This window comes from Mobula hypostoma, chromosome 8 (assembly GCF_963921235.1).
Source record: "Mobula hypostoma chromosome 8, sMobHyp1.1, whole genome shotgun sequence".
NCBI classification, from domain to species: Eukaryota; Metazoa; Chordata; class Chondrichthyes; order Myliobatiformes; family Myliobatidae; genus Mobula; species Mobula hypostoma.
In genome coordinates this window covers 147,521,805-147,547,272 of record NC_086104.1, presented here as the reverse complement: position 1 = coordinate 147,547,272, position 25,468 = coordinate 147,521,805, and the positions used below count along the sequence as shown (strand labels likewise).

The following is a 25,468-nucleotide window of genomic DNA, read 5'->3' as shown; positions in this document are numbered from 1 at the left end:
CCCACATCCCCGAAATTTATTTCCCTAACAATTCACCTGAACAAAAAAGGGCAACATACAGTGGCAAATTGGCCTATCAATGCACATGTTTTTGGGATGTGGGAGGAAAGCCAAAACATTAGGGAGAATGGAAAAACCACAGTCTGGCAAGATTTCACTTGGCTCGCTGAAGCTCTGATACAGCAACTTCACTAACCATTGAACTATGTTGCCCTGGTGTCAAGATTATGAATGGAACAAATACTTAAACAAAAATTGGCATAAAACATGGCCTTTTATGGTTCAATGGTTAAATGGTTCAATTTAATATCAGAGATTGTATAAAGTCTACAACCTGAAATTCTTACTCTTCACAGACATCCATGGAACAGAAGTAAAACACTGAAGAATGACAGAAAAACATTAGAACCCTAAAGCCCCCTCCCCCTCCCACACACAAGCACCAGCAAAGTGTCAACCCTTACCCAACCCCACAGTTATTCCAGCAGAAAGCATCAGCGTCCGCCTCCCACCAAGCAATAGCAAAGCCCCCAAAGAGAGACCATGATCTGCTGTCCAACAAGAACCATTCTTCATACAACAGTTCGACATGCCACAGGCTCTCTCTCTCTCTCTCTCACTAACAAGGGACAAAGAGGTGTCACCCATTCCACAGCAAGAGGGGAGACGGACAGATCGCTGTTTTGATGTTATAGTCTCGAGTGATGCTTATACAAGCTTGCCCGACTCTTCCCCTCCCCCCATAGAGAGAGAGAGAAATCATACATGTGAAGAAGCCTCCAACAGCCATAACTGCTGTGTCGATGTTCCAGTCCCCTGCAACGCCTCAGTTGGCAACACTGGCGAGGAATCGGGTCCACAGGGGCCGGCCGAGGCTTCACTCTGAAGACATACATCTTCCAAGCTGTAACTTGAGATATTGAAAATCTGGCCGATCAGCGAGCTCTGGGAGTAAGAACCCACCATTGTGAAGAACTGCAGTTTGAGTGCAGCTGTAGATCACAGACTCTGACATGACCCAGCCACCTTGAAAAGGTAAAAAACTGACATTAAAGAGAGGAACTCCTCTTTAGATTAAGTTTATCCTTTTTTTTTGTACTACAATCCCTTACTTTCAGCTTTTTTTCCTGTAAGTTTTACGGTTTCTTGTCATGAATTACATTATAGTTTTGGTAGTTGGCATTATATTTTCTTTTTTCAATATATAATTACAGCTCTGTGGGGTTGAATGCTCTGATTAATTTTTCTTTTATACATAGAAACAGTTGGCCTGGGGTTTTATAGTGGGAGGGTGGGGAGGACACTAATTTTATATGAATTATATGCTTTTTTCCTTATTGTTATGAATTATATATTGGGTACATTTGCTTCACGTTGTATAAATCTCCATTTTGTTGATTTTTTTTGTTGTTGTATTGCAGAAACGCATAAAAAAATTAATAAAAAAAAAAGGAGAGGAAATCAAGCTGTTTCGCAGATGAGCTCGAAAAAGTTGCCCTCTGGCACCATCTTGGCTCCTCCACCCTCGGAATCATGGCATTTCTCATTAGCTCACTAAATTACAGCTCTTTTCCTGCAATGTCTCGTATGCAACATACCTTGCAGTTATAAAGCATCTTGTTATGCTCTAAAACATCCCATGGGTGGGTGACTCATACAAAATACTAGAAGAACTCAGCAGGTTTAGCGGTATGCATGGAAAAGAGTAGAGAGTCAATGTTTCAGCTATTCGTCAGGACTGGAAAGGAAGGGGGGAAGAAAGTAGAGGAGGGGAAGGAATGCAGTCTGGCAGGAGACAGGTGAAGCCAGGTGATGGGGAAAGTAGGTTGTTCAGGAAGGGGAGGACAAAGTAAAGAGCTATGAGGGGATAGGTGGGAAAGGTAAAGGGCTGAAGAAGAAGGAATTTGATAGGAGGGGAGATTGGACCATTAGAAAAAGGGAAATGATGGTCAGGTGAGCAGGTGAGGAGAAGAGACCAGGTAAGAGGGGAGCCAGAATGGGGAATGAAAAACAGGAGATGGGGAGGAGGAAGGGGAGGAACGACCGGAAGATAAACGTGCTAAGCCATGGCTGGCAAGTTATTAAGCAAGATTTGACACTGAGCCACATGTTGGCTCAGCTCACCAATAGCTCAGCCAAGAGCTGGGCCTGTTCGAAAGAAGGAAAAGTCCCTGGAGAAGAGACAAGATTTAATGAGGGAACACCGGTCTCAGCCAACAAGGGTAACGTCAAACAAAGCCAAACTGGATATATGCCAAACTGAGGGAACACGAGAATTTATGCCTGGTTGTTGAGCTGGTTAGGTAACCAGGGAGTAATGGAGTTTAAAATTGAGGCACAGGAAGTGTTGGAATAGGGTCTTAATTGTTATTTTCTTGTAGTTTAACTTCCTTTGTGCTTGCTTATATGTATAATCACCTGTTTGTCTGTAAAAGGTCAGTGGATCTTCAGTAATTTGAAGTATATCCAGTTCTGTTCTTCAGTAGTTTATTTGCCTGTGAGCCTGAGATGGCAGGCAGCATGAATCAAGACCGACCATGCGGTGTCAAGGCTGCTCTTATCAGAGACGAATCCCTCATCTGTCCATCTTGAAGCAGTTTTCAGTATAAAGAGGGACAACAAGGCAGGTTCTTTGCCAGAGTGAGTTGGTTGAAGTTAGAGTTAGTTACCTGCTGCTGTTCTTTACTGCTGTGCATCTAATACACCACTGTGCAAAATCTAAGGCATATATATATATATATATATTAGGCCATCGAACTTTCAGCTCCTCCAGTGGAGAGTCAGACACCTTGAACCAATAGGCTGGTCCTGGACTTATTTCCATCTGGCATAGTTTGCATATTGTTGTTTGATTGTTTGTGGTTTTTGTATTGCTATATTTATGCTCTATTCTTGGTTGGTGCAGCTGTAACGAAACCCGATTTCCCTCAGGTTCAATAAAGTATATCTATCTATCAATCAATCTATCTATCTACCTATTTATATCTAGGGTGCCTAAGACTTTTGCACAGTATTGTATTTGTCAACATGGAGTGGAGAGTGAGTTTGTAAATCTGGCTGGAGCAAGGGATGTTGGGAATGGCAAGGGTGGTGCGCCATGTGAGGGGTGTGGGTCAGGTGGCAGAGAAGGAGCGCCGGGCCACTGGGGGGGATTACAGTTACACTCAGCCCTGAGACACCAGTCATGGTCATTTGATTGCAAAAAATTGCTTTATTGATCATTACAGAATGTCTCTCTGGTGCTTCCCTCTCCCTTCCCCTTTTCCCAACCATGATTCCCCTCTCCCTCTCCCCTTCCTATTCTCAGTCTACAATAGAGACCCATATCAGAGTCAGGTTTATCATCACTCACATACGTCATTAATATTTGTGTTTTTTTTATGGCAGCAGTACAGTGCAATACATAAAATTACTTCAGTCCTGTGCAAAAGCCTTAGTTATACTAAGACTTTTGCACAGAATGATACGTTTGTCATCACCTCATACTTTGTTCCAATCACCTTAAAAATATGCCCCTTGTATGAGCCATTTCTGCCCTGGGAAAAAGTCTCTGGCTGCCGACTCAATCTATGCTTCTCATTTCTTCCAGTATCACAAAGATGATTGGGTTGGTAGGTTCATTGGCCTCTGGTTTCCCTCTTCCCCCTCTTCCATCGGGCAAAAGCATGTGCCACCAGACTCACGGACGGTTTCTACCCCTCTGTAATAAGTTCCCTAGTACAATAACCTCAAATCCTACCTTGTTTTGATCTTGCACCTTCTTGTTTATCTGCACTGCACCTTCTCTGTAGCTATTACACTTCATTCTGCATAAAATTACTACAGTACATTGCAAAAGTCTTAGGCACCCTAGCTTTGTGCCTGAGACTTTTCCACCATATTGTATAACAGCTGTAACCACGAGATTTATACCTCATACTTGACTTCCCGAAGAACTTTCTGGATAACATGAGCAGCACGATAGCATAATGGTTAGTGTAACACTGATACAGGACCAATGGCCTGGACTCAATCCTGCCATTGTCTGTAAGAAGTTTGTACGGTCTTCCCTGCTACTGCCCGGGTTTCCTCCAGGTGCTCTGGTTTCCTCCCACACTCCATAGTAGTACAGGTTAGTAAAATAATTGGTCACATTGGGTGGTGCAGACTCACTGGGCCGGGATGGACTGTTATTGTGGTGTTGCTCTAAATAACTTTAATATCATCTCCCAATCTCCAGACCCTGCCCCCCCCGGGAATACATGGCTCCTCCGTAGACAGAATTAAGTGCACTAAGTTCATGGGATTTCACATCATGACTAACCTACCTAGTCCCTTAATATCACCTCCATGAACAAGAAGGCACAGCAGCACCTCCACTTCCTAAGCAGACTGAGGCAAGTAAAGCTCCCCCATCATTTTAACTGCATTTTACTGGGGCACCATTGACAGTGTCCTGACAAGTTGCATCTCCATCTGGTATTGGAGAAGTCGAGCATTGGACCTGAAGTCCCTACAAAGGACTGCGAGAACAGCTGAGAGGATCATAGGGGTCTCCCTACTATCCATCGGGAACATTTATCAGGAGCACCGTGCACACAGGGCCCTCAGTATTATTAAGGATCCCTCCCATCCATCCAGTGTCCTCTTTGACTTTCTACCATCAGGCATGAGAATCCGATGTATAAAACCAAGAACGGTGAGGATGACAAGTAGTTTCTTCCCCCAGGCCATTAGGCTTCTGAACTCCCCGCCGCATCACATTCAATGTGTCACTGGTTAATTTGTGCCGTATCTTACAATATTTAATAGTTACGCGCTTTAGTTTGTTATTTATGTGTGATTCATCTGTAGATTTTATCCTTAACTTCATAAGTTATCGTGTATTATGTGTGTTATTTGTACTACTGTGCTTTACACCCTGGTTCAGAGAAACGCTGTTTCTTTTCTATATGCATTTTATACATGGGTGTGTGTGTGTGTGTGTGTGTGTGTGTGTGTGTGTGTGTGTGTGTGTGTGTGTGTGTGTGTGTGTGTGTGTGTGTGTGTGTGTGTGTGTGTGTGTATGTGTGTATGTGTGTGTGTATGTGCACCGTTAACTCCTGATGGAGTAGTTGGGGTGCCGTCATGACAAGCTTTTTGCACCGATCGCTTTGGTATGCTCATCGTATGGCGTGTCTTGGGCATCTGAAACCTGGCAGAGCCCATCCCTCTCCAGGTTTCTTTTTATGAGGTCAAGTTGCTAGCTCGACGCTCGACCCAGGCACAGGTGGAGAGCATGCAAGGGAACCGGCCGGATTCGAACTCGGGGCCTCTCGCCCCGAAGTCCAGGGCTGATGCCACTATGCCACCAGCCGGCCAACATACATGCATGTATACATGTTATATACATGTATGTAGTTAAATGACAACAAACTTGACTTGACTAAGAAGAGCCAGTGTTAGTTAGTGACACGAGGAGAGGTGGACCAGTGGAGATGGAAAGAACTTCAATGAGGAATTGGTTTATTGCACTGACATGCAGTGAAGAGCTTTTTGCCGTGTGCCATCTGGCTTGGTAACCCTATCGACCTTACCATAATGTAGATTTCCTTCACCTGTCACCTTATCTCCTGTGCCCATATCTTTGACTGGGAGTCTTCATTCTATTCAATGGACTGATTCTCCCATCCTGAAATTCCTGGATCCACCTGGATTTCTGCAGTCTGACCAGTTGCCTCCCTTCCTGGAAAACTTTGACACACTTCTATAGATGTGTAGTGGAGAGTATATTGACTGGCTGCATCACAGCCTGGTATGGAAACACCAAGGCCCTCGAATGGAAAAGCCTACAAAAATGTAATGGATTCGGCCCAGTTAATCATGGCTAAAACCCTCCCCATCACTGAGCACATCTACATGGAGTGTTGTCACAGCAAAGTCGCATCCATTATCAGGGATGCCCTCAACCCAGGTCATGCTTTTTTCTCACTTCTGCCATCAGCAAGAAGGTACAGGAGCCTCAGGACTCACACCACTAGGTTCAGGAACAGTTATTACCCCTCAAATCATCAGGCTCTTGAACCAAAAGGGATAATTTCACTCAACTTCACTTGCCCCATTACTGAAATGTTCCCACAACCTATAGACTCACTTACAAGGACTCTTCATCTCACGTTCTCAATATTTATTGCTTATTTATCATTATTATTATTATTTCCTTTTTATCTTTCTTTTTGTAGATGCACAGTTTGCCGCCTTTTGTACACTGGGTGTCTGCCCTGTTGGCAAGATCTTTCACTGATTTAATGGATTTATTGAGGATGTCTGCAAGAAAATGAGTCTCTGGTTTGTATATGGTAACACATATGTACTTTGATAATGAATTTATTTTGTACTTTGAATTTTTGAACTTCTCATCACAAACCTCAACCATAATGTTGATCAACACACATGATCTAAGCTATCAATATTCTCTTCATTGAGAATCAATCTGAACTAACGGCTCCGATTAAATTCTGTAATGTTGACTTATGTTTTCTCTCCCTACAATATACTGCAGTTGCTTTGTATTTTCAGCAAGTGTAGTGTATTATTCATCTCCCCTCTCCTGTGTTCTTATTCATCTCTTTCTACTTCTGCAGAAAAAAAACCAGGTGTAACTGACAAGGCAATGCTACCCTCTTTTAATTAGTACCACCATCACTATCTAGACTAAGACAAGGGAGCTGGTGGTAGACCTGAGGAGAGCTAAGGTACCGGTGACCCCTGTTTCCATCCAGGGGGTCAGGGTGGACATGGTGGAGGATTACAAATACCTGGGGATATGAATTGACAATAAACTGGACTGGTCTAAGAACACTGAGGCTGTCTACAAGAAGGGTCAGAGCCGTCTCTACTTCCTGAGGAGACTGAGGTCCTTTAACATCTGCCGGACGATGCTGAGGATGTTCTACGAGTCTGTGGTGGCCAGTGCTATCATGTTTGCTGTTGTGTGCTGAGGCAGCAGGCTGAGGGTAGCAGACACCAACAGAATCAACAAACTCATTCGTAAGGCCAGTGATGTTGTGGGGATGGAACTGGACTCTCTGACGGTGGTGTCTGAAAAGAGGATGCTGTCTAAGTTGCATGCCATCTTGGTCAATGTCTCCCATCCACTATATAATGTACTGGTTGGGCACAGGAGTACATTCATCCAGAGACTCATTCCACTGAGATGCAGCACTGAGCGTCATAGGAAGTCATTCCTGCCTGTGGCCATCAGACTTTACAACTCCTCCCTTGGAGGGTCAGACACCCTGTGCCGATAGACTGGTCCTGGACTTATTTCATAATTTACTGGCATAATTTACATATTACTATTTAACTATTTATGGTTCTATGACTATTTATTATTTATGGTGCAACTGTAACGAAAACCAATTTCCCCCTGGGATCAATAAAGTATGACTATGACTATGACTATCTAATCTAGCACCTATCTCAAAGTCAAAAGTCAAAGTAAATTCTATTATCAAAGTACACATATGTCATCATATACAACCCTGAGATTCTCTTCTCTGTGGGCATACTCAGCACATCGATAGAATTATTGCCTCAACAGGATCAATGAAAGATCAACCAGAAGACAACAAAATGTGCAAATGCAAATACAGGGGGTGATTGATAAGTTCGTGGCCTAAGGTAGAAGGAGTCAATTTTAGAAAACCTAGCACATTTATTTTTCAACATAATCCCCTCCAACACTTACACACTTAGTCCAGCGGTCGTGGAGCATACGGATCTTGGACCTCCAGAAAGTGGTCCACAGCAGGGGTGATTGATGTTCGTGGCCTAAGGTAGAAGGAGATGAGTTATTAACTTCAAACTTTCTGCATATTCACTCAAAGAGTTGAACTGCACGTGCATGTAACGAGAGCTGTATAACTCATGTCCTCCTACGTTAGGCCACAAACTTATCAATCACCCCTGCTGTGGTCCACTTTCTGGAGGTCCAAAACGCCAACTTCTACAAAGAAGGGATCCGTATGCTCCACGACCGCTGGACTAAGTGTGTAAATGTAGGAGGGGACTATGCTGAAAAATAAATGTGCTAGGTTTTCTAAAATTGACTCCTTCTACCTTAGCCCACAAACTTATCAATCACCCCTCGTATAAATAATTAGCTATAAATAACGAGAACACAAGATACTGAGATAAAGAGTCCTTAAAGTGAGACCATTGGTTGTGGGAACATTTCAATGATGGGACAAGTGAATTTACTTATCCCCTTTTATTCGAGAGTCTGATGGCTGAGGGGTAGCAACTGTTCTTGAACCTGGTGGTGCTCACGTACCTGAGGCTTTTATATCTTCTACATGATGGCAGCAACGAGAAGAGAGCATGGCCTGGGTGGGGGGGGGGCAGGGGTAGGATCTCTGATGATGGATGCTGCTTCCCTACGATAGCATTTCATTTAGATGTCCTGAATGGGGAAGGTTCTCTCCATTATGAATCCACTACTTCTCGTAGGATTTTCCGTTCAAAGGCATTGGTATTGCCATACCAGGCCATGATGCAGTCAGTCAATAATTTCTCCACTACCCATGTATAGAAGTTTGTCAAAGTTTTAGCTCTCATGCTGAATCTCTGCAAACTCCTAAGGAAGTAGAGGCTCAGAGATGCTTTCTTTACAATTGCAGTTACGTGCTGGGTCCAGGACAGATCCTGCAAACTAGAAACAGCAGGGAATTTAAAGTTGCTAACCCTCTCCACCTCCGATCCTTTGATGAGGACTGGCTGATGGACCTTTGGTTTCCCTCTCCTGAAGCCTACAGTTAGTTCCTTGGTCTTGCTGACATTGAGTGAGAGGTTGTTGTCATGACACCACTCAGCTAAATTTTCAAATCTCCCCCCTGTATGCTGATTCTCACAACCATTGATTGGAGTTGTGCTAAGCCACACAGGTCTAGGTGTAAAGTAGAGCAGGGGTTATGCACATAGCCCCTGTGTTGATGGATATCATGGAGGATCTGTTGTTGCCAATCTGAACTGATTGGGTTCTGGAAGTCAGGAAATCCAGGATCCAGTTGCACAAGGATCCTGTACAAGAACATCCACTCTGTTCCCTCTGCACCTTCCCTTTTGCAAATGTTACTCCGCTATTTAAGAAGTGTGGGAGGCAGCAGGAAGGAAACTATAGACCTTTTGGCCTGACATCAGTGGTTGGGAAGTTGTTGGAATCGATTGTTAGGGAAGAGATTACGGAGTACCTGGAGGCACATGACAAGATAGGCCAAAGCCAGCATGGTTTCCAGAAAGGAAAATCCTGCCTGACAAACCTACTGCAATTCTTTGAGGAAATTACAAAAAGGTAGACAAAAGAGATGCAGTAGGCATGGTGTACTTAGATTTTCAGAAGGCCATTGACAAGGTGCCGCACATGAGGATGCCTAGCAAGATAAGAGCTCATGGAATTACAGGGGAGTTACTAGTGTGGGTGGAGCATTGGCTGGTCGGCAGAAAACAGATAGTGGGAATAAAGGGATACTATTCTGGCTGGCTGCTGGTTACTAGTGGAGCTCCACAGGGGTTGGTGTTGGGACCGCTGCTTTTTACGATGTATGTCAATAATCTAGACTATAGTACGAATGGATTTGTGACTAAATTTGCTGATGATACAAATATAGGCGGAGGAGCAAGTAGTGTTGAGGAAATAGAGAGACTTAGATAGTTTAGGGGAATGGGCAAAGAAGTGGCAAATGAAATACAAACACGAGGAAATCTGCAGATGCTGAAAATCCAAGCAACACACACAAAAAATGCTGGTGAACGCAGCAGGCCAAGCAGCATCTATAGGAAGAGGTATAGCCGATGTTTCGGGCCGAGAACCTTCGTCAGGACGCCAAATGAAATACAATGTTGGAAAGTGTATGGTCATGCACTTTGGTGGAAGAAATAAGTGGGCAGACTATTATTTAGATAGGGAAAGAATTCAAAATGCAGAGGTGCAAAGGGAGTTGGGTGTCCTTGTGCAAGATACCCTAAAGGTTAACCTGCAGGTTGAGTCGGTTGTGAAGAAGGTGAATGCAATGTTGGCATTCGTTTCTAGAGGTATAGAATATAAGAGCAGGGATGTGATCTTGAGGCTCTATAAGGCGCTCATGAGATCACACTTGGAGTATTGTGTGCAATTTTGGGCTCCTTATTTTAGAAAGGATATACAGACATTGGAGAGGGTTCAGAGAAGATTCACGAGAATGATTCCAGGAATGAAAGGGTTACTGTATGAGGAACATCTGGCAGCTCTTGGGCTGTATTTCCTGTAGTTCAGGAGAATGAGGGGGGATCTCATAGAAACATTCTGAATGTTAAAATACCTGAACAGATTAGATATGGCAAAGTTATTTCCCATGTTAGGGTATCCCAGGACAAGACTTCAGGATTGAAGGACGTCCTTTTAGAACTGAGAAGCAGAGACATTACTTTAGTCAGGGAAGTAAATCTGTGGAATTTGTTGCCACAGCGGCTGTGGAGGTCAAGTCATTGGGTGTATTTAAGGCAGAGATAAATAGGTTGTTGATTTGAGAGGGCACCAAAGGGTATGGGGTAAAGGCAGGGGAGTGGGGATAAGTGGAAGAATTGGATCAGCCCATGGTTGAATTGCAGAGCAGATGGGCCAAGTGGCCTACTTCCGCTCCTATATCTTATGGTTTTACGGTCTTTTGCTGATTTAGAGTGTAAAATTTTTACTTTTCTAGTGTTTTCCTTGTTATTTAACTCTTCCATGTTTGTTTAAAATTTTTATCTACTCGTCTATGTTTGTGTGATTGTTCTGTTCAGTAAGTTTTGCAGTAATTGTTGTACAGTTGATTGTCAGTTTTACTGCAGCATATATCACACCACTTGTATTTGGTTATTTTATAGTTTACTTATTATCCCCAGAATTTTGTTCATCTCTAATCGGAGTGGGAGATAACCATAGCCTATTTTCCTTCTTTTCTTTGTTCATTCTTGTAACACTTAATAACCAGTTATAATCACCAAGTTTTATGCCTTATTCTTGTCTTCTGTGGACCTTCCAGAAAAATTCGCCAGATGCAATATCTTCTTTGCAAATTAAACGGTTGAGCTTTGCTAAACCTTCAAGAGTACCACAGTCATGCTGTGGTTTGGAGGCTTATGTGCCTTAGTGATGCCTGGCTGAAGTCAAGGCTTTATGCTTTGATTCTTGGTAGGGTCACCCATGCCAAACTGGTCAAAAGGTAGAGGCCAGACCCAGAGTAGTCTAAAGGTCCTCCAGGTTTGGGGGTTCAGCTCAGGACTAACAACCCTGACTGGTCAGCAGACCTGTTACCGAAACAGCAATACTGGATCCTTCTACAGCTGAGTGCAATGGTATTCCTGAGTCTCCACCTGGGACTTGCATGGCTGACAGTGGTGAAAACCCAGAGGAAGTTCCTGGCATGATAAAGGAAGCCCTGAGCACCGCAAAGATGGAGGACCTTCATTGCTGCCCTAAACGTCAACCGCGTGGTGGGCAGTAAGTAAGCAAGTTTGGTGGATTATTGACCTAAGATGCTAACCCTTTTTCCTTCACAGATGCTGTCTGAATTTCCAGCAATATTTTGCTACACTTGCACTTTTCCAATCATGTCAGTTTCAAATGTTGGATGTATATCTGAGATGTGGACAGAAGCTTAAAGAGAACAAGATAACAAAGACGTTATCTGCAGATTTACATCTAATTATCCAAATCTTTAAATATGTATATTTTTTCATTATATCAATTATGATACACTGATTACACTCTGTAAGAAAAATGTTAACTATCTTTGCTCTTACAGTTTGAGTGAAGGATTAATTAAATTGCAAACTTATAATCCATTTAATGCTCCCTCAATGAATTCTAACTGATTGGCAAACGAGTGGAAATGACACACTGGATTGTTTAGGTTCAGGGCAGGGTTTAGGGGTCAGGGGTTAGGGGGAAGTTCCTCCAAGACATAGTTAGTTATTGGATAGATTGGTTGATGAGGGTTGTGATCTATTCAAGGGCCTATTCCATCTGAATGCTTCAACATCCTACTCTAATGGAGAGCAACACACACAAAATGCTGGTGGAACTCAACAGATCAGGCAGCACCCATGAAGGGAAATAAACCCATTGGTGTTGCATGTCGAGACCCTTTATCAGGATTCGGATGTCAGCCACAGTCTTGCTGAAGCATCTTGGTCTGAAGTGATGCAAGATTTTTCCCTCCATCGATGCTGCCTGACCTGCTGAGTGCCTGCAGCATTTTGTGTGTGTTGCTCAAGATTTCCAACATCTGCCGAATCTCTTGTGCCTTCTCTAATAGAGTGTGTTTACTCTAATGAGGATATGTAGCTTTTTTACTTTCCCGAACAAGGAATTCATTGCTCTTTAAGAACTTCCTTGCATGAACCCAATATAGGATTGGGTTAACTTTCAAATTGCTAGGCAGAGGAAGAAAGTGCCATTCTAGTTGAATGGGCAAATATAGCCTTAACCTTGGGCCAAGTGAGGCTGCTACTTACTTAATAAAGCCCACAATCATTGAGGAATGAGGCAATGGATAGGAAGACAGTGATACTTGAATAAGGGGCAGAAAATGATGTATCAGGCAAAGGAGAAAGCTGGCCAATCTTCACGGGAAATGAAATTCATCACTAACATTGGCCTTCCTCCATCTCTGGATGCTGATTTGTGAACTATCTGATTTTAATGTGTAACACCCTGGGAAAAGTTCACTGCTAACGTAATGGTCTTTCTGTAGAAGCAGTGTTTGGGTTATGGTTAGAGATAACGGGTGCTTTGGAAGGGAGACCAATGAAGGGAATGTGTTTTTTGTGCTGTGTGCTTGACACCGGTGTGAGCTGGGTCTTTTGTTCAGTGGGAGATGAAAGGAGAAGACGCCAGAGAGAAGAGGTTGTAGGACTCGACCCAGAGTGGGGCCATAATTTGATGAAGCCCGGGGAGAACCAGAGTGTTTCAAATGCTATTGGTTTAAGTTTTCTCAGGTCTCTTATTCACTCTTAAAGGACTTTGACTGATGACATGTTTTATATTTTTTCTGTGATTTTTATTCCTCTATGAGGCATGGAAATCACTGGTGAGGCCAAATTTGTTGTCCATCTCAAATTCCTGGTGGGACTGGTATTGATGCAGCTGAGGCATGGTGTATTAATTTAGAGGACCACAGAGAGTCAATGATGCTGCTATCAGCCTTGCATTGGTTTATACTCAGTGGCCATTTTATTAGGAACACCCGTACATCTCATTAATGAAAATATCTTATCAGCCAATCATGTGGCAGCAGATCAATTCATGAAAGCACAGAGTCATGGTCAAGATGTTCAATTATCGTTCAGACCAAACATCAGGAAGAAATATGATCTAAGTGACTTTGTCTGTGGAATAATTATTGGTGCCAGATGGGGTGGTTTCAGTATTTTAGAAAGTGCTGACCCCCACCCCCCCAGAATTTTCACACACAATAGTCTCTAGAGATGACAGAAAATGGTGTTACAAACAATAAGCATCCAGTGAGCAGCGGTTCTGTGTGTAAAAAATGGCTTGTTAATGAGAGCGGTCAGAGGCCAACAAATAAAGTGCCCAATAAAGTGGCCACAGAGTGTATCTTCTCACTCTAAAGCTTGCACCACCAACAATGCAGTACCCCTTGGTACTGCACTGGAGCATGCATCTCAGGTTCCTATGCTCACGTATCTGTGCTGGGATTAGAACCATGAACCTCCTGCCTTGGAGATAATACTATCCACTGTTAACTTTGGCCCGCAACGTCATCGCTGAACACATTGCCAAGTTAAACTCGATCTCATTTGCCTGCATACGATCCATATCCCTCCATTATCTGCACATTCACACACCTATCTAAAATATTTTTAAATAGCAACATCACATCTGCTTCCTCTGTCAAGGTTACCAGCTCTGAGCAACTACCACTCCCTGTGTTAAAAAAAATTGCCCCATAATTTTCCTTTAGGCTTTCCCCTCTCATTTTAACTACATGTCCTCTAGTATTCCCTGCCTTCTCCTTTAAACTTTCCCCCTCTTACTTTAAGCGTGTGTTATTATGAATTTGAGGCATAAAGTTTTCGACCACCTACCTTATCTATGCCTTTCATACTTTATAAACTTCTATCAGGTCTGCTCTCAGCCTCTGATGCTATAGAAAATGATCCAACTTTTCCTTAGTTCATGCTCTTTAATCCAGGCAGCATCCTGGTGAGCCTCTTCTGCACCCTCTCATGTAGTTACAAAATATACTTTTAAATAATCTTCTACAGGTCTTCCTCATCCACCCAGTCTGCTGGCGCTGACTTCGTATGCTGGGATAGACATGTCCCTAACTCACTGGGGTACGAGGCCGCCTGCTACCTTCACCTGCCTTAGCCTGCCTGTCGAGGTGGTGTAGCGGGGTGTGGCTGCTGTTATGTGCAAAAAGCTACTTGGAGCCGCAGGTGAGAGCTGTGTGGGCCCCACAATGGACACAACAAGCCCCATTCACCAGAAGTGCTACCCCTCTCTGTGCACCCCATACACCCCATTGAAGAACCCGTCTACAGAGAGATCCAACAACCAGAAAGGTTTACTGCAATGCTCTGTGGCAAGTGAAAGGTGTGACAAGGCACAGAAGATGATATGGTCATCCACTGCAACCAACGAAGACCCCAGTTTGTGATGTATGTTCATACCACTGGCCTTGGACTTCTGAGGTTAAGAGAGCAGAACTGCCCCAGTGCAATGGATTTTCCGCTTTAAAATCTCTCTCACACAAGTCCTGTACCTCTCAAAGTCCAACCCTACATCCTTGTCATGAGAGGTGGAAATGGGTAAGGCCGGCCAGCAGGGCTCTGGTGAAGGTGTGTAGGCCAATCCCCTGTACGGTGAATACAATGGATTACAGAGACATTGATGAACTCCAACCGTACCATTGACTTTGGCTCATCATCGAGTAAGCACATGATGATGGGGACACTCCTGGTCCATGCTCGAGAAACGGGCTCAAAACAGAGTACGACGGAGACAGGCGGTCTTTAATGGCCTAGGCTCCACTGAGAGCTAAGGGCCCAAGAAGAAGAAGCACAGGTTCCGCCAACATTTGGCATGATGGGCAACCACCATGCCACAGGTCTTCCTCAGCTTCCAACATTCCAGAGGAATCAACACAGAGTTGTTCCACCTATTGCTTTGTGTGGACATCTTTTCCAACAAGCATATTCAGTCTGGACTTCACTGTTTGTTCAAACTGTGCTCCAATTCACCACAGCTATTTTGTTTATTTAAACTGTACTATGGCAGCAGTTTGACACAATTACTTATCTTCAAATGTTAGCTTAAATGCACTCTATGGATTTTCACTTTAAACTGAGCTGAATACAGAATGAAAAGTAATTAGATTTTAGTTGCCTTACTGTCTGTTTCTATTCAGTATCTTACTCAAAATAGGCTGTTCATTTTCAGTGCATTTCCATTGGGGTATTGGTTTAAATCGACTCACAGCTACACAGAAATGCCTGTACTCGATCACAAAACTAATCTCATTTATTTAGACAATAATACCTTTGAAATATAAATTCAGCTCAAAGTAATAGATGTTGAGGTTTTAAACTACAATATAATCATGCTGTTTGAGGTTGATGAGCAACATTCCTGGAAATAAACCATATGTTCTGGAAATTGAAGTGGTTTCCGAAATGAAAATAAAACACTGCATATGCTTGAAATCTGAGGTAAAACAGAAAATGGCATTAACTCCTTTTTTCAGTGTTCCACGGATGCTGCCAGACCTGCTGAACATTTCAGTGTATCCATTGAATGGGTTATTGTGGGAAGGCTTCATTTGGTTTCCATTTGACTTGGTATTAGTAATTGTTTATCATTTTCACTGCACCAAGATTAATCAGAAAGTGATTAGATTAGATTTTAGATTATGAAGACACGCAGTCCTCTTTTATTGTCATTTAGGAATTCATGCATTAAGAAATGATACAATATTTCCTCTGGTGTGATATCACAAAACACTGGACAGACCAAGACTGAAAAAACTAACAAAACCAACATAATTATAACATATAGTTACAATAGTGCAACAATGCCATAACTTGATGAAGAAGTCCATGAGCACAGTAAAAATTTCAAAGTCTCTCAAATGTCCCACATCTCACGCAGACGGGAGAAGGAAGAAAAACTCTCCCTGCCATACCTGATCACGGTCCGACTCTGAGTCATCCGAAAACTTCGAGCCTCCGATCAGCTCTCCGACACCAAGTACTGAGCGCCATCTCTATCCGAAAGATTCGACCTCAATCTTGGTTGCCAACAGCAGGCAAAGCCAGGGATTTTGAGGCCTTCCCTCCGAAAGATTCCCGATCGCGCAGTAACAACAGCAGCGAACTGGCGTTTCAGAAATTTCTCCAGATGTTTTTCTGTGCTTTCACATCTATTGAAACAAATGTGTAAGATAAAGAGTTTATTTTTAAATATCCTCAGCCCGGATCTTTGTCTTGCAGCTTCAGATTTTACAGTGAAGGTTCCAGAGATACTCCAGTCAATGAATTTGTCTCAACGAGGGGTTCCCAACCTAGGGTTCATGGACCTGGGTTAATGGTAGAGGTCCATGGCATAAAAAAGGCTGGGAACATCTGGTCTAAACACTTGGATTTAAAAGCAAAATTGGTGATTGGAATTGGTTTATTATGTCACATGTATGGAGATACAGTGAAAAGTTTGTCTTACATTATATTCATACAGATCAAATCATGACACAGTGCATTGAGGTAGAACAAGGTAAAGAAATAATCATGTTAAATAAAATGTAAAAGCTACTAAGAAAATGCAGTACAGGCAAATAGTAAAGTTGAAGATTGTGCAGTCAAGAATCCACTTTATCCTGCAAGAGATCTATGCCAGGGTCTGATAACAGTGACTTCGACATTAATTTCAGTTACTTGATAAATGTTGATAATTTTTTTTCCATTCAAAGCCGCCACAGGTCAATTAAAAAAATCTTTTAGCATCTCAATTGACATTCATCACACAACTTTCACCTGCTCATTTTTGTACTGTGGATATCACAAGTAAGGCTAGCACTTATATTCCTAGTTGTTTGTAAGAGGCGGGTGAGAAACTGTCTACCTGCATTGTGTGGGGAGAGTGGACATGGTCATTCCAGCCCAATTACCTACTCTGATCTGAGTACCTTGTAGGGTCATTTGGGAGATGTCGGGGCGCTGGAGCAGGGATCCAATCGCAGACCCAGTACTGTGCACACAGTGATATTAATTGAGTAACAAATCCCGAGGTGCACACAAAGTCGGTGTCAAAGTTCAGGAATAGATCAAAACATCCAGAGAAATCCCAAAACCAGAATCTGGAAACAGGCAGAGTCAGTATTCAGACAGACAGAGTACAGATACATACAAATGCTGGAAAGGCTCAGGAAAATTCACTGGCCCAATCTGGCAACACAGGACTGAAATACACTGAGCAATAAACAGAGAGGCAGATGATAGGTGGAGCACAATGAGACACAGGTAGCAGCAACACAGAGAATAATGAGGAACAGATGAGAGACGGAGTGCTCAGTAATACAGGGGCCGGAGTAGAGCAGGAACGCAGACAGAAGCACATGGTAGTACAGAACCAGGTAGTACAGCTGGGGGAAACACACAAAAAGGCAGAGTTCAACTGGAGGTACTGACAGGAGAACAGTTAACAGTCATCAAATACAGTCATTGGTCTGAGAGGAAAAGAGGGAAAGAAAGAGAGAGAGAGAGACTGAAAGACTGACAGAGGGAGATATAGAGACAGAAAGATTGAGAGACATACAGAGAGAGAGAAAGGGAAAGATTGAGAGGTAGATGGATCGCTGGAGAGAGTCTGAATAAAAAAGACAGAAAAAGAGAGAGGAGACAGAGAATGGGGTCTGAAATACATAAACAGGGATGTGGGGTGGAAGAGTAAAAAAAACACAGAATAGTGAGAGAGAAAGAGTGAAGGAGAGATGTAAAGAGTGAGAAGGAAAGAGACAGACAGGTAGAAACATAGAGAGAGACAGACAGAAGGATAGGCATTCACCTAATCTGACCCTGAACCCCTCACTATGGTGAATGGACAACTGAGGGAGGTACAAGCTCCCTCATTGCAACCATTCAAAAGGAGTCCTGGCAGACATGACTCATGGGGCTTGACTGGGGTATTGGCAGGGGAATTTGTGCAACTGGTCAGCTTTGTGCATGGGCAGAGATGACCCAGCCCACCTGGGTGCCTTATTACGGATGAGTAACAAACAATATACAAAACTGCCTGCTTTGGGAACTGTACTTCCCTCAATCGCAGGACTCTGCAGAAAGTGGTGTGGACAGACGTGAACTTCCCACTATTCCGGACATTTACAAAGGCAGGTGTGTAAAAAGGGCCCGAAGGATCATTGGGGACCCGAGTCACCCCAACCACAAACTGTTCCAGCTGCTATTATCCGGGAAACGGTACTGCAGCATAAAAGCCAGGACCAACAGGCTCTGGGCTAGCTTCTTCCACCAGGCCATCAGACTGATTAATTCATGCTGACACAATTGTATTTCTATGTTATATTGATTGTCCTGCTGTACATACTATTTATTATAAATTACTATAAATTGCACATTGCACAGTTAGATGGAGACATGATATAAAGATTTTTACTCATGTATATGAAGGATGTAAATAATAAAGTCAATTCAATTCAATTCAATATCCTATTGGTGATGATAAGATTCTGGAAAATGAATCAATTAAAAAAGAATCTCCTTTCCTTCACCACTTCACAGACCTTCTCTTTGTCGTCTGCACCCCTTCCTCTGCATCTTGAAAATCTGTACTATCACTCTTCTTCTCTAATTCTGACATGGACTCCTCATCAAAAAGTGCACGAGGTCTCAGACCAGAAACATTAATTCTGTTTCTCTCTCTGCTGCCTGACCAGTATTTTGCATTTCTAACTTTGCATTTTGCTGCAGCAATTTTGATCTTACTCCATGTTGTTGAGTCAGTGTGTTTCACCCTGCCACAGGGACCTGTCGAACGATGGAATGAATTTCAGAGGTGGTTGTTATAACACAGAATATTTAATACTCCTGACAGGGGTGAATTTCCAGCCAATGTTATTAAGTTAATTGGTTCCTTTACGAGTGTCCAAGCAAGTGTATTATATTTGATGTACTTTGAGACCTAGAATCGATTTAAATGACAAGCATTACCTGAGCTTGTAAATTGGGAGTACCCCATAAAATTTGGCACTTTGAGTTCACAATCCATTATGGTTATCAATACTCTTAAAAAGCATGAAATTGCAGCTACTTGTTTTTGCAACTTAAGCCTGTGGAAGTTGTATTGCTGGAAAATTTTCAGTGATTTTTCATCTAACACTTAAATGTGTTGAAGAGGATTGATCCTGAATGAAATTTAAAGCTTTCAGCTGTTAAGAGCACAAAGAGTCAGGAAAAAAAATAAGCTCAGCTTTGAAGCGTTACTTGCTTCAGGAGTGGATGCTGTCTATTTCTCAGTGAAATTAAACTCCTTTGATCTCCGTTCATTTTGGAGCAGCACAGTGGCGTAGTGGTTAGCACAATGCTTTACAGTATCAGCAACCAGGGTTCAATTCCCGCTGCGGCCTGTAAGGAGGTCGGTCCAAAAACGTATTAGTCAGTACGTTAATTGGTCCCTGTAAATTGTCCCTTAATTAGCCTAGAATTAAATTGGGAGATTGCTGGGCGCTGTGGCTCAAAGGGCTGGAAGGGCTTATTCTACACTGTATCTCAATAAAGAAATAAAAATAAAGGTATTTATTCCTTTAATTTAAATTGCTTGTTTTAAGGCTTATGATTAGGATGCAACCCCACCCCCTCCTTCCCCAAATGAGCCTGAGAGGGAGCACGATCATTTAAGATCATTAACGTCCAACCATATTAGACCATAAGACAAAGGAGCAGAAGTCGGCCATTCGGCCCATCGAGTCTGCTCCACCATTTTATCATGAGCAGATCCATTCTCCCATTTAGTCCCATTCCCCCGCCTTCTCACCATAACCTTTGATGCCCTGGCTACTCAGATACCTATCAATCTCTGCCTTAAATACACCCAGTGACTTGGCCTCCACTGCCACCCGTGCAACAAATTCCATAGATTCTCTACCCTCTGGCTAAAAAAATTTCTTCGCATCTCTGTTCTGAATGGGCGCCCTTCAATCCTTAAGTCATGCTGTCTCGTACTAGACTCCCCCATCATGGGAAACAACTTTGCCACATCCACTCTGTCCATGCCTTTCAACATTCGAAATGTTTCTATGAGGTCCCCCCTCATTCTTCTAAACTCCAAGTAATACAGTCCAAGAGCAGACAAACGTTCCTCATATGTTAACCCTCTCATTCCCGGAATCATTCTATTGAATCTTCTCTGTACCCTCTCCAACATCAGCACATCCTTTCATAAATAAGGAGACCAAAACTGCCCACAGTACTCCAAGTGAGGTCTCACCAGCACCTTATAGAGCCTCAACATCACATCCCTGCTCCTATACTCTATTCCTCTAGAAATGAATGCCAACATTGCATTCGCCTTCTTCACCACTGACTCAACCTTGAGGTTAACCTTAAGGGTATCCTGCATGAGGACTCCCAAGTCCCGTTGCATCTCAGAACTGAAATATCTCCGTATTTAAATAATAGTCTGCCTGTTTATTTCTTCTGCCAAAGTGCATAACCATACACTTTCCAACATTGTATTTCATTTGCCACTTCTTTGCCCATTCTTCCAATCTATCCAAGTCTCTCTGCAGACTCTCTGTTTCCTCAGCACTACCGGCCCCTCCACCTATCTTCGTATTGTCAGCAAACTTAGCCACAAAGCCATCTATTCCATAATCCAAATCGTTGATGTACAATGTAAAAAGAAGCGGCCCCAACACTGATCCCTGTGGAAAACCACTGGTAACCAGCAGCCAACCAGAATAGGATCCCCTTATCCCACTCTCTGTTTCCTGCCAATCAGCCAACGCTCTATCCATGTATGTAACTTTCCTGTAATTCCATGGGCTCTTATCTTGTTAAGCAGCCTCATGTGTGGCACCTTGTCAAAGGTCTTCTGAAAATCCAAATAAACAACATCCACTGCATCTCCCTTGTCTAGCCTACTGATAATTTCCTCAAAAAATTGTAATAGGTTTGTCAGGCAGGATTTTCCTTTAAGGAATCCATGCTGAGTTCTGCCTATCTTGTCATATGCTTCCAGGTACTCCGTAACCTCATCCTTGACAATCGACTCCAACAACTTCCCAACCACCGACGTCAAGCTAACAGGTCTATAATTTCCTTTTTGCTTCCTTGCCCCCTTCTTAAATAGCAGAGTGACATTTGCAACCTTCCAGCCCTCCGGAACCATGCCAGAATCTATCGACTTTTGAAAGATCATTGCTAATGCCTCTGCAATCTCCACAGCTACTTCCTTCAGAACACGAAGGTGCATTCCATCTGGTCCGGGAGATTTATCTACGCTTAGACTGTTCAGCTTCCTGAGTACTTTCTCTGTCGTAATTGTGACTGCGCACACTTCTCTTCCCTGCCACCCTTGAGTGTCCGGTGTACTGCTGATGTCTTCCTCAGTGAAGACTGATGCAAAATACTCGTTCAATTCCTCCGCCATCTCCTTATCTCCCATTACAATTTCTCCAGCGTCATTTTCTATCGGTCCTATATCTACTCTCACCTGTCTTTTACTCTTTATATACTTGAAAAACCTTTTAGTATCCTCTTTGATATTATTTGCTAGCTTCCTTTCATAGTTCATCTTTTCCCTCTTAATGACCTTCTTAGTTTCCTTTTGTAAGCTTTTAAAAACTTCCCAATCCTCTGACTTCCCACTAATTTTTGCTTCCTTGTATGCCCTCTCCTTTGCTTTAACTTTGGCTTTGACTTCTCTTGACAACCATGGTTGCATCCTTTTCCCATTTGAAAACTTCTTCTTTTTTGGAATATACCTGTCTTGCACCTTCCTCACTTCTCGCATAAACTCCAGCCACTGCTGCTCTGCAGTCCTTCCCGCCAGTGTCCCTTTCCAGTCAACTTTGGCCAGTTCCTCTCTCATGCCACTTTAATTTCCTTTACTCCACTGAAGTACCGACACATCGGATTTCGGCTTCTCTTTTTCAAATTTCACAGTGAACTCAATCATGTTATGATCACTGTCTCCTAAGGGTTCCTTCACCTCAACCTCTCTAATTACCTTCAGTCCATTACACAATACCCAATCCAATACAGCCGATCCCCTAGTGGGTTCAACAACAAGCTCTTCTAAAAAGCCATCTTGCAGACATTCTACAAATTCTCTCTCTTGAGATCCAGTGCTGACCTGATTTTCCCAATCCACTCACATGTTAAAATCCCACACAGTTATCATAATACTGCCCTTCTGACAAGCCTTTTCTATTTCCGGTTGTAATTTGTAGTCCACATCACTGCAGCTGTTTGGAGGCCTGTATATAACTGCCATCAGGGTCCTTTTACCCCTGCAATTTCTTAGCTCAACCCATAAAGTTTCTGCACCTTCCGACCTATGTCACCTCTTTCTAATAATTTAATATCATTTCTTACCAATAAAGCCACGCTACCCCCTCTGCCTACCTTCCTATCCTTCCGATACACCGTGTATCCTTGGATGTTCAGCTCCCAGAGACATGCATCCTTTAGCCAGGTCTCAGTGATGGCCACAATATCATACCTGCCAATCTGTAGCTGTATGACAAGATCATCAACCTTATTCCTTATGCTGCGTGTATTTAAGTATAACACCTTAAGACCAGTATTTGGTACTTTTCGCTTTGATTTCACTGCAACTTTGTTGCACTGTAACTCATCCCAATGGCTACAAATTTGCCCCATCACCTGCCTGTCTTTCCTGATATCTTTACTGCTCACTATATTAGATTTATTTCTGTTTTCCCCTTCCTCCGCTCTATCATTCCGGTTCCCAACCCCATGCCAAATGAGTTTAAACCCTCCCTAACAGCTCTCTTAATCCTTCCCACCAGGATATTGGTCCCCTCCAGGTTCAGGTGTAATCTGTCCATTTTGAACAGGTCATACTTCCCCCAGAAGAGATCCCAATGATTCAAGAATCTGAAGGCCTGCCCCCTGCACCAGTCTCTCAGCCACACATTCATCTGCCTGATCCTCCTATTCTTGCCCTCGCTAGTATGTGGCACAGGTAGCAATCCTGATATTACTACCCTAGAGGTCTTGCTTCTCAGCTTCCTTCCTAACTCCTGGAAATCTCTCTTCAGGACCTCCTCCCTTCTCCTATCTATGTCATTGGTACCAACATGTACCAAGACAACTGGCTGCTCGCCCTCTCCCTTCAGAATATTCTGGACCCGATCCGAGACATCCCGTAACCTAGCACCTGGGAGGCAACACGCCATGCGGGTATCTCTATCAGGCTCACAGAATCTCCTGTCTGTTCCCCTGACTATGGAATACCCTATGACTACCGCATTCCTCTTCTCCCTCCTTCCCTCCTGCACAACTGCGCCAGGCTCAGTGCCAGAGATCTGGTCACTGTGGGCATCCCCTGTCAGGTCATCCCCCTCAACGGCATCCAGAACAGGATATTTGTTGCTGAGGGGGACAGCCACAGGAGTGCTCTCCACTATCTGGGCATTTTCTTTCCCTCTCCTGACAACCACCCAGTTTTCTGACCCCTGTAGCCTAGGGATGACTACCTCCCTGTAGCTCCTGTCTATCACCTCTTCATTTTCCCTGATAAGCAGTAGGTCATCAAGCTGCAGCTCCAGATCCCTAACACGGTCTCTGAGGAGCTGCATCTCGGTGCACCTGGCGCAGATGTGGCCATCAGGGAGGCTGGAGGTCTCCCAGGATTCCCACATCTGACACCCTGAACAAAGCACTAACCCTGCAGGCATGCTATCTAATTCTACAGGAATGAAACAGGAAAAATAAGTCTACTCACCCACTTACCCCGACAAACAGATGAACTTTTTAGACCGTTAGCTTGTACCGTTAGCTGTGAGAGCCCTGTTGTTCCTGTCTGTCCGAGCTGATTCGCCAAGGAGAAAAAAAAAGAGTTGGTGCTTCACTCTCGCCTCTTCCCATTACTGCCGAAGCCCATTGAAGCCAAAGCTCTACACTCTGCTGCCACTCACTCCACTGCCCGCTCCAACCACTGCCCACTGTATAGGGTGATCTCCTTTTTAAACTCTTTGTGCTGTCCTGTCTACATCACGCGCCTGTGCAGTCTTGTCCTTCTCGCACTCGAAGAAGCTTTTTCAAAAAACTGCCTTCCTTCAGAATTCAGCTCCCACGCCACTCTGCTTGTCCCAATCCAAAAGACAGTGTTGGAAGTAACCTTCCTTTTTAAACTCTCCGCGCTGTCCTGTCTATGTCACGCGCCTGTGCAGTCTCGTCCTTCTTGCACTCAAAGAAGTTTTTAAAAAAACTGCCTTCCTTCAGAATTTAGCTCCCACGTCGCTCTGCTTGTCCCGATCCAAAAGACAAACATTGGAAGTAACCTATCATCACCAGCACCCGCACCTCACCACTGAATGCTAACACTCTTTGATACCCATCAAGCTCCAGCCAATGGGTGACACAGTTGCTCAAAACATTCAAGGGTATGTTTCAGATGTGGGAATTATCCATAAACAGCTCCAAGAGGCTGTAGAACTGAGATGTGGACTATAGTTCTGCAGGGGGTTGTGAGCTGCAAGCCATTTAATAGATTGAAAGTTGCAATCAATAGATTATTTTTTACTGGAATTGAGGATTGTGACGTTCAGTTTTTGACTTTTGACACTGTCAAACAGCAAGATCTTCTGGAAATGCTTCAAGATCTTGACATAGATGGGAAAGATATACGTTTCTTAAGAAACTTGTACTGGGACCAGACAGCATCCATCAGGATAGAAGGAGAAGTGAGTGAGTATGTGAATATCATGAGAGGAGTCAGGCAAGGTTGTGTCTTTTCGCCAGACTTATTCAACCTGTATAGTGAAAATATCTTGAGAAATATCAAAGACACCAAAAGATACACAATTGGAGGCCATAATATAAATAACATCAGATATGCTGATGACATTGTACTAATGCTGACTCAGAAACAAAACTTCAAGAACTACTCACTATAGTGGGCAGCAGAAAGTAATCGCAGAGGCCTCTCAATCAACACCAAGAAGACAGAAAGCATGGTCATCTCCAGAAAGACAAACGTCCCACAATGTGTGATCAAGATCGGAAATACAAACATCAAACAAGTCAACAAATTCAAATACCTTGGCGGCCTAATAACAAGTAATGGCGGGTGCAACACAGATATCAAATACAGAATAGCAATGGCGAAAGAAGCTTTCCAAAAAATGAAGACCATATTAACGGACAGAAAGATGAGCACGTACACTAAAAACAGAATACTGCAGTGCTACATTTATTCTATCCTGAC

At 43.3% G+C, this 25,468-nt stretch overlaps 1 long non-coding RNA gene across 7 annotated transcripts in view; it reads left to right on the top strand.

Moving 5' to 3' along the window:
• LOC134351031 (uncharacterized) overlaps positions 1 to 4,760 on the top strand; it is a 120,026-nt gene extending 115,266 nt beyond the window's left edge. For all 7 annotated transcript variants that reach the window (XR_010019054.1, XR_010019055.1, XR_010019056.1 and 4 more), the window contains 2 exons: positions 357 to 1,035; positions 1,422 to 4,760. This is a non-coding gene — a long non-coding RNA (uncharacterized LOC134351031). The remainder of the gene's footprint in view (positions 1 to 356; positions 1,036 to 1,421) is intronic.
• Positions 4,761 to 25,468: the final 20,708 nt, after the last annotated feature.